We start from the raw sequence: 8,045 nt of genomic DNA, 5'->3' as shown, positions 1-8,045 counted from the left end.
TGGCCCAGAATGCCAGGAGAGCCCCTGCTCCCACAAGACCAGACCCTGTTGGTAGGAGCATCCCTGACTTCCCTCCCTCCTAAGTTCCCAGGCCAGGCTTGTGGCCTCATGGGGAGGATCCGGGAATTCTCCAGCAGGAACTTCCTGCCCAACCAGCACAGGGACAAAGCCAGGAAAGCGGCCCTGGGGCCACGGGGACCTGCTTGGAGGGCTGGCTGGGGGACAGGTAGGAGGCCCTGGGATGATGCCGGAGGGCCCCTGCTGCAGGAGTGGGGGGCAGGGCCTCAACCTGCTGCCCCTGGTCATGGCCCCTCTGTGCCATGCTCACTGCCAGGTGCCTCTGGGGATCCTGGTCAGAGGGAGGTCCCGACATCTAGAAGACCCAACTCTAAATCCCAGAAGCAAGGATAGGCTTGAGTTGGGGGTGCACGATCCTGTGCCCTTACCGGCCATGGAAGGGCACACCCTCATACCTGGCTTTTCGGGGATCCAGCATCAGGGAGGGCGAAGCCCAGTTTGGATACCAGGAGGTGTTGCTCACCTGGAATCCTTGACTCAGGCTCTGGGCTGGGGAAGATCCTGATGGAAAAGCCCATCTGACTGCCCCTGCCTGAGTCAGCCAGGAAGCAGCCTTGTGACCCTATGACTCACCTATGCCCTAATTATTTCCTCCAGAGTCTTGGCTATGGGGAAGGGTGGGGGCCTTAGACAGTGGCCTGTGGGGGTCCCCTGGTTCCACCTGGACCCCCGATCTCCCCCCGGCACAGATGTAGCACTCCTCACGGACCCCATGGAGAGGATATTTCCTCTCCCTCCCCCATCCTAACAGGCCATGACCTTGTTCCAGGCCATGCCCAGGCTTGAGTGGGGGAATCCCAGGGCCCAGAGCGCTGCAGGACAGCTCCTGCCCTCCCCCGTTGCCCTGTGGGTAGGGCCAGCCAGTGGAGTACACAGGCAGCCCCACATTCGGCTGGGGTAGGCTGGGTCCCCACTGGCAGCTCAGGCTCCTTGGCTGCCTGTGTGAGCCAAGTGTCCACTCATAGGTCACCTGTGCTCCTGGGGAGGGAGCATTTCCTTCTCAGCCCCCACAAGGGTATGGCTGCTGGGGATTGAGGCGGCAGGAATCTTGATTTAGTATGGGAGACTCTTAGGTGATGGCTCCCCTCTCTGCTTCTCTCTTGCCCATTCTGCTGAGGGAGGGTCATGCCCCCACCCGCCGGGGGCGGGGGCGAAATTCCTATGAACTACAGAGAAGAAGGTCTATGAAGCTAGGAGGTGGCCTATGCGAGCAAGAAGGGGGTCTGTGCACTGGCACAGGCATGAGGGCCTTGTCCTGGCCCCTGGGAGTCCTGGGCTGGTTTCTGTGGGTGGGACTGGTTTAGGCAGGGGTGACATGGCCCAAGGACCTGCTGTTAGGGAAGGGCCAGTGGGGAAGTGCAGAGGGCTGGGTTCAGGCTCATGGCCCATGGGGAGAGATCCTGAAGTGTATGAGAGGCTTCCAGGGACCACTGTATGGACGCATCTGCGGGTCAAACCTGAGGACCCGGTGTCACTGAAATTTGCCTTCCCTCCTTGGGCAGACGGCAAGGGAGGGCTGCTCTGCACTGCTCTGTGGGTTGGGCCCTGTACCAGTGTGCTTGGCTCAAAGGCCAGAGGGCTCTGGAACTCGACCAGGGTGCATCTCTCTAATTCACTCAAAAGGCCCTATTGGGTTGGCAGTGGCCCTGGGTTGGCCTGCGGGTTTGAGTGGAGCCATTATTTTGGAACTTGTCAGGTCTCTGCTTTTTTGGGTTTCTCATCTTTCCCATCTTCTCCTGTCTCTCTCCTGTCTCTGCATGTGTATCTCTGGCTTGTGCTCCCCCACTCCCCCACCACGCTTTCTTTCTGTGTCACTGTCTCTATCTCGCTGTATCTCTGGGGGGATAAAGGTAAGAAAAGCAGCCCCCAGATTATTCTGAGGGTATTTTGGGGGCCCACAGGTGGCTGAAAAGAAGGGGAGAGGAGGTAACTGGGGGAGGGGGTGAACAGATGGTCCCAGGGAAAAGTGGTCAGGTCAAAGCTGGGCCTGCCTTCCTGGGGAGATGGCGGGGGGGACTCTCTCCCTGTGGGCTCCTGGGCAGGTCCTTTGAGGAGAATGCTGCCTTGGGCTCTGAGTCACTGGTTGTCAGTCTTGCCTATCCTGGGACAAGAGAAGGGTGAAACCACACCTGTATTCTTTTCCAGGTAGGACATGAAATGGAGAACAGAGAGGCAGAGAGGAGAGACTCACTGGGTTGGAGCCTGGAGCCCCAGCTCCAGCGCTGGTGGAGGGTCCCATACCCCTCTGAATCTCAGTTTCCAATTTGCGCAATGGGCAAATCACAGGGCTTCTCTTGTGGGCCGAATGAAGTGCTATTTGGCACAGAACAAATATTTATTAAGCTTCTACTACATCCCATTCCTATTGTAGGCACTGGGGAATAGAGCACAGAACAAGATGTACAAAACCTTTTTTTTTTTTTTTTTTAGCATTTATTATATTGCTAGTAGGAGAGACAATAAACAGATAACACATTAGGGAGCGACAAGTACTATGAAGAAAGATGACGCTGGGAGCTGGGGAATGGGATGCTGTTTTAGATAAGAGTGTTGGGGTGGGAAAGGCAGCTCTGAGGGGATCACGTAGAAGCAGGGGCCAGGAGGAAGTGAGAAAGAGGGAGCCTTGGGGGAGTGGGGGTGGGGAAAGGGCATTACAGCAGGGGGAACAGCAAGCGCAAGTGCCCTGAGGCAGGAGCAGGCACAGGTGTTTGAGGAACTGGAAGTAGACCCTTGAGGCTGAGCCGGAGAGGAGTGAGTGGGAGGGGGAGTAAGAGGTGAGGTCAGGAGTTAAGGAACTATTTTGCCCATCTGGGTTTTTAGGGCTTATTTGGTCAGAGCAAGGAGTGACATGATATGGTTTACAGTTTATAATTTATTTATTTTTATTTTTTAATGTTTATTTATTTTTGAGAGAGACAGAGACAGAATGCGAGTGGCTTAGGGGCAGAGAGAGAGGAAGACACAGAATCCAAAGCAGGCTCCAGGCTCCGAGCTGTCAGCACAGAGCCAGATGTGGGGCTCGAACCCACCAGCTGTGAGATCATGACCTGAGCTGAAGTCGGTCGCTCAACCGACTGAGCCACCCAGGCACCCCTATAATTTATTTTTTAACATTTATTCAGTTTTGAGAGACACAGAGAGACAGAGCGTGAGCGATGGAGGGGGAGGGGCAGAGAGAGAAGGAGATCCAGAATCCGAAGCAGGCTCCAAGCTCTGAGCTGTCAGCACAGAGCCCGACTCGGGGCTTGAACCCACAAACCATGAGATCATGACGTGGGCTGAAGTCCCTCGCTTAACCATCTGAGCCACCCAGGTGCCCCAATGTGGTTTACAGTTTTTAAAAGTCTTCCTTGGCTGCTGAGGGGGGAAGAGACTATAGGGGGCAGGGACTGAAGCTGGGAGGCCACTTAGGTCGTGAGGCAGGTGGCCTCACCGGCTGCTGTAATTATTACAAGGGTCCTGGGCGTCGCTAGGGGTGGGGATGGGTGGGGGGTCTTTCTCACCAGGGAGCGCCCCCTGGCCCGCACCTCCGTGCAGTGTTCAGCCAGGGGCTCCCGCGGTGGCACCTCCCAGCCCCGCCCCAGAGGGCGGAGAGGGGCGGCCCGGGCATGGATTCGGGAAGGGCCTGCGGAAGACAAGGAGGCGGCCCCGGTCACGTGTGGGCGATTGCAGCGCTAGGGCGGGAGGAGTCCGTTGGCGCGGGCCGCGCGTTCGCGCACCGAGGCGCATCAAATGCAGCCCGGCCACGACACCCCTGCCATCTGGAGGCCCCGCGGCGCGCCGACCGTGCGCACCTGGGCCAGCGCGGGAGCCACTGAACCGCAGGGTGTTTCCGCTCCCTGAGGCCTCGAGGCCTGTCCGGGCTACCTCTGCTGAAGGCAGTTTGATTTAATTCATCAGGAGACCAAGGATAAAAGACACCTCCCTGGGGCGCCTCGGTGCCTCAGTCGGTTGAGCGTCCCTCTTTTGGCTCAGGGCTTGATCTCACGGTTTGGGAGTTCGAGCCCCGCAAAGGGGGCTCTCTGCTGTCAGCGCAGAGCCGCTTGGGATCCTCTTGTCTCCCCTTTCTCTCTGCCCCTCCCCCACTCGTGTGCTCTCGCTCGCTCGCGCTCTCTCTCTCCCTCTCTGTCTCAAAAATAAATATAAAAACAAATCACTGTAAAGAAGATGCATAATTAATAGGTAAAGGACTATATCTTGGAGAAACTTAAGAAGAAAAAAGACACCTCCTTGCTTACATGAAATTCACAGTCGGAAGTGTGGGGGTAACATCGGACCCCTGCCATAAAATCAGATGATAATATTTCTGTAATACCAGGTTTGGAGAGCACGGAGGAGGGAGATCGTAATTCCAGCAGGGAGGAATCCAGAAGGCTTCAAGGAGGCGGCAACCATTTGAGATTTGGGCTTGCAAGAGGAGGCGAAATTAGATAAAGCAAGGGGGGAAGGGCATGCCTGCCAGGAGAACCCTGTGGTGAGGGGAAGGTGTTCAGCCTGCACCACAACCCTGCTTTCCACCTCCCGGAACCACCCTGGACTGCTCTCCTGGACCTCCTTGTTCGGTCCACCTGTTCATGCTTAGTCCTTTGTTCCTCGCCATCCATCCCTCTTCACACTGGCTCTCTCAGGGCCTTTCCTGGGGCCCCACATCACAGACACACCTTCCCCATCCTCTCAAAGCTTCTGCCCCACGACTGCTGGGTCTTCTCTGCTTCCTCTTGACAACTCCTGCCCATCCTGTACAGCTCAGCTCCAACACCTCTTCTCCTGGAGCGCTCACATCTCCCTGGCCAGGGACAAACAGGACCCGCGAGTTCACCTGCTCTCCCCAACCCTGGACACATATACAGTGAAGGCAGGGGTCTGGTCTCTCTGTCAGCAGCGCCCACCATGGTGGCTGGCACACAGTAGGCTCAACACACGCTGCTAGACTGAATGGTGGGGGCCAGTGGGAAGAGAGGGTTCAAGGATATTGCCAGAGAGATAGGCAGGAGCCGGATTATATAGGACCATGAATACCATCCTAAATGGCTTGGCGTTTATCCTCAGGGCACTGGGATTCATAGATCGCTGAAAGCTGGGAGAGTGGTATGGCAAGATGCACCATGGGGGATGGAGTGGAGAGGACAGGGGGCCGCCTGGCCAATTAGGAAGCTGTCACAATCGTCATAGTGAGAGGGGTGTGGGCCTGAGCTGGGACAGTGGCAGATGGGGTGGACAGGAGGACACTTGGGTAGTCGTTCTGGGTTGGGGGCAATGCTGTCTGCCAGGAACCATTTGGCAATGTCCGGAGACGTTTTTGGTTTGTCACCAGTTGGAGGAGGGTGCTACTAACATCTAGTGTGTAGAGAACTCTCTCTGGTCAGTTTCCTCATCTTTAATAAAGGTTATTAGGATTAAATGGGCTAATACATGTTTGGTGTTTAGAAAAGTGGCTGATACATATTAGACACTATGTAGCAGGAGCTATTGTTATTTTGAAAGGTAAATCCTCTGTTCGGAGCCCTGCACTGGCTCCCCATCACCTGAGCGTGAGCCAGAGTCCTTTCCCCAGGCGGATGAGGCCCCTCCTCATCCGGCTGTCTGTGGGTCTCTGACCCCATCTCCTGCTGCCCTCCTTGCCCTATGTGCTCGGGCCTCACTGGTCTCTTTGCTGTGCCTTGCGCAAAATCATCTCGCTCTGGCTTCAGGGCCTTTGCATTTGCTATTCCCGCTGCCTTGGAGGATCTGCCTTGAGGAATTTAGGTGAGGAACTTCCTTACATCCTTGAGGCCTTTGCTTAGCTGTCACCTTCTCAGGGGATATTTCTTTAAAAAAAAAATTTTTTTTTAAACGTGTTATTTATTATTGAGAGACAGAGAGAGACGGAGCATGAGCATGGGAGGGGCAGAGAAAGGTGGAGACGCAGAATCTGAAGCAGGCTCCAGGCTCTGAGCTGTCAGCACAGAGCCTGACACGGGGCTCGAGCTCATGAACTATGAGATCATGACCTGGGCCAAAGTTGGTCACCCAACCGACTAAGCCACCCAGGCGCCCCAGGGGGAGGGAGGGATATTTCTTAACCACCGTATGTTGAAAAAAAAATCATCTCTTCCCCTTCATCCCCTGCACCTGGCTCTCTCCCTGTGCTCCTGCCCTGCTTTATTTTCTTCAGAGCACCTTCATCATCTAACATATTGCATATTTCATTTATCTTTGTGCTTATTGTCTCTCAACTGGGATGTAAGCTTCATGAGGCATGGTTGCCTGTTTTGCTGGCTGCCATGTCCCCAGGGTCTAGAACCTTACTAGCACCTTCCAAGTCGTCCTTAAATGTTGCTTAAATGAACGAATGGAGCGAGTGAGTGAAAAATCTAATCAGGAGTCAGAGAGGTAGGAGACAAATGGAGAGAAGGTAGAATTGCAGAGGGGAAGGGAGGGCCTGAGTGGACCTCTGAGAGGGGCCCGAGGTCCTGGCATGGCCTGGGGCACAGAGCCTTGTGAATCTGCCCTCTCCAGGCCTTCCATCCCCGTCTGTTTGCTGGGATCTGACTACAGGGAGTGCCTTGCTTTGCCTGCCAGGCCTGAACAAGGCGCCCCCAGCCCAGGCAGATGGCCAGGCCTGAACAAAGTGTCCTTTCCCCTCTGATAAGCTGCCTCCTTCCAGAGGCCTGTAGGGCCAAACATGTCTGCCGCCTGGGAAGTGGCTGAGGACCTGGGTGGGTCTCTGGAGTGGGCTAGGGAGTGGCTGCAGCAGCCACCCTGCCTGGAGGCTGAGCAAAGGAGCAAGGGCCAGGGGCCAGGGCAGACCCCAGCCCACACCAACTCCAGCATGCACCCACTCCCCATTCAATCAACAAATGTCTGTTGAGAGCCTGTTGGGAGTCTGGCTGTGGACAAGTCCCTGCCCTGGAGGCGATGAAAGAGACTGGGTGACAGGCTGCCACACACTGGGACACTGGTTTGCCTTGGCTGCTTCGCCTTGGGCTACTGTGGTATGGGCTACTGGAGGCCTAGAGCAGCTTTGGGGACAGGCAGGGTACTGAAGAGGTATCTCACCTCTTGGCCTCAGGGTGGGGGCTGAGGACCATGGGCTTCTCCAGGCCTCCCTGACCCCTCAAGTCTCCACCCTCTCCCAGCAGGTGCTCCCCTGTGCTGCCAGGAAACTGTCAAGGGTTTCTGATGACTAGCTGTTGTCAGCTTCTTGGGAGCCCTGAACCCCGAGACCCCAGGACCAGAGTCCTAGCCCCTCTGACCCCCACAGGCCTCTTTCTTGCCCAGCACACACTCTTGACTTGGCCCCTTCCTCCTGAAGCCCTTTCCTCCCTATGGTCCTGCCTCACCTTTTCTACTGCACTGCAAAATCTGGGTCCCTAGAAGAGGGGAGTTTGCTAACAAGGCACAATAGTAAGTAAGTGGAGTGATCCTCCCCTGTTCATCCACACATGCCAGTGCTTGTACACACGCATGCACACTCTTACATACCCCTTGCGCATACGCATTCCCCCACAAGCCTCTCCAAGTCCCTGACCGGGCCTGGGCCTCAGGGCCTGAGCACTCCTTGACCTTCACTGTCAGAGACAGGCAGGATGGGACCAAGGCACGTGCTGAGAGCCAAGCTCTGCACTCCCAGGACCCCAGTCTTCAAATCTGTAGGATGGGTGCTGGCCTAAGGTCTCTTGCTATCCCTCAGGGCCTATAACCTGTGAGGTCCCAGTTAGCACAGGGAGAGACCCATTCTGAGATGTTACCTCTAGTAGTTTAAAAGCATGGTCCCTTTAAGAAACAAAAGAGATGAATACATGGGAAGGTGGAGAGAAGTGGAGAAGGAAACCACACGAGGCTCTTAAAGACAGACAACAAACGGAGGGTTGACAGAGGGAGGGGGGTAGGTAGGTGGGAGAAGGACGAGATGGGTGATGGGTACTAAGGAGGACACTTGTGATGAGCACTGGATGTTGCATGTAAGTGATGAATCCCTGGAGTCT

Source organism: Lynx rufus, unplaced genomic scaffold (assembly GCF_022079265.1).
Source record: "Lynx rufus isolate CCGP_SWC_20201006 ecotype Redwood Valley unplaced genomic scaffold, mLynRuf1.p SCAF_6, whole genome shotgun sequence".
Classification (NCBI taxonomy): Eukaryota; Metazoa; Chordata; class Mammalia; order Carnivora; family Felidae; genus Lynx; species Lynx rufus.
Note: the sequence above shows the minus strand (reverse complement) of the source record.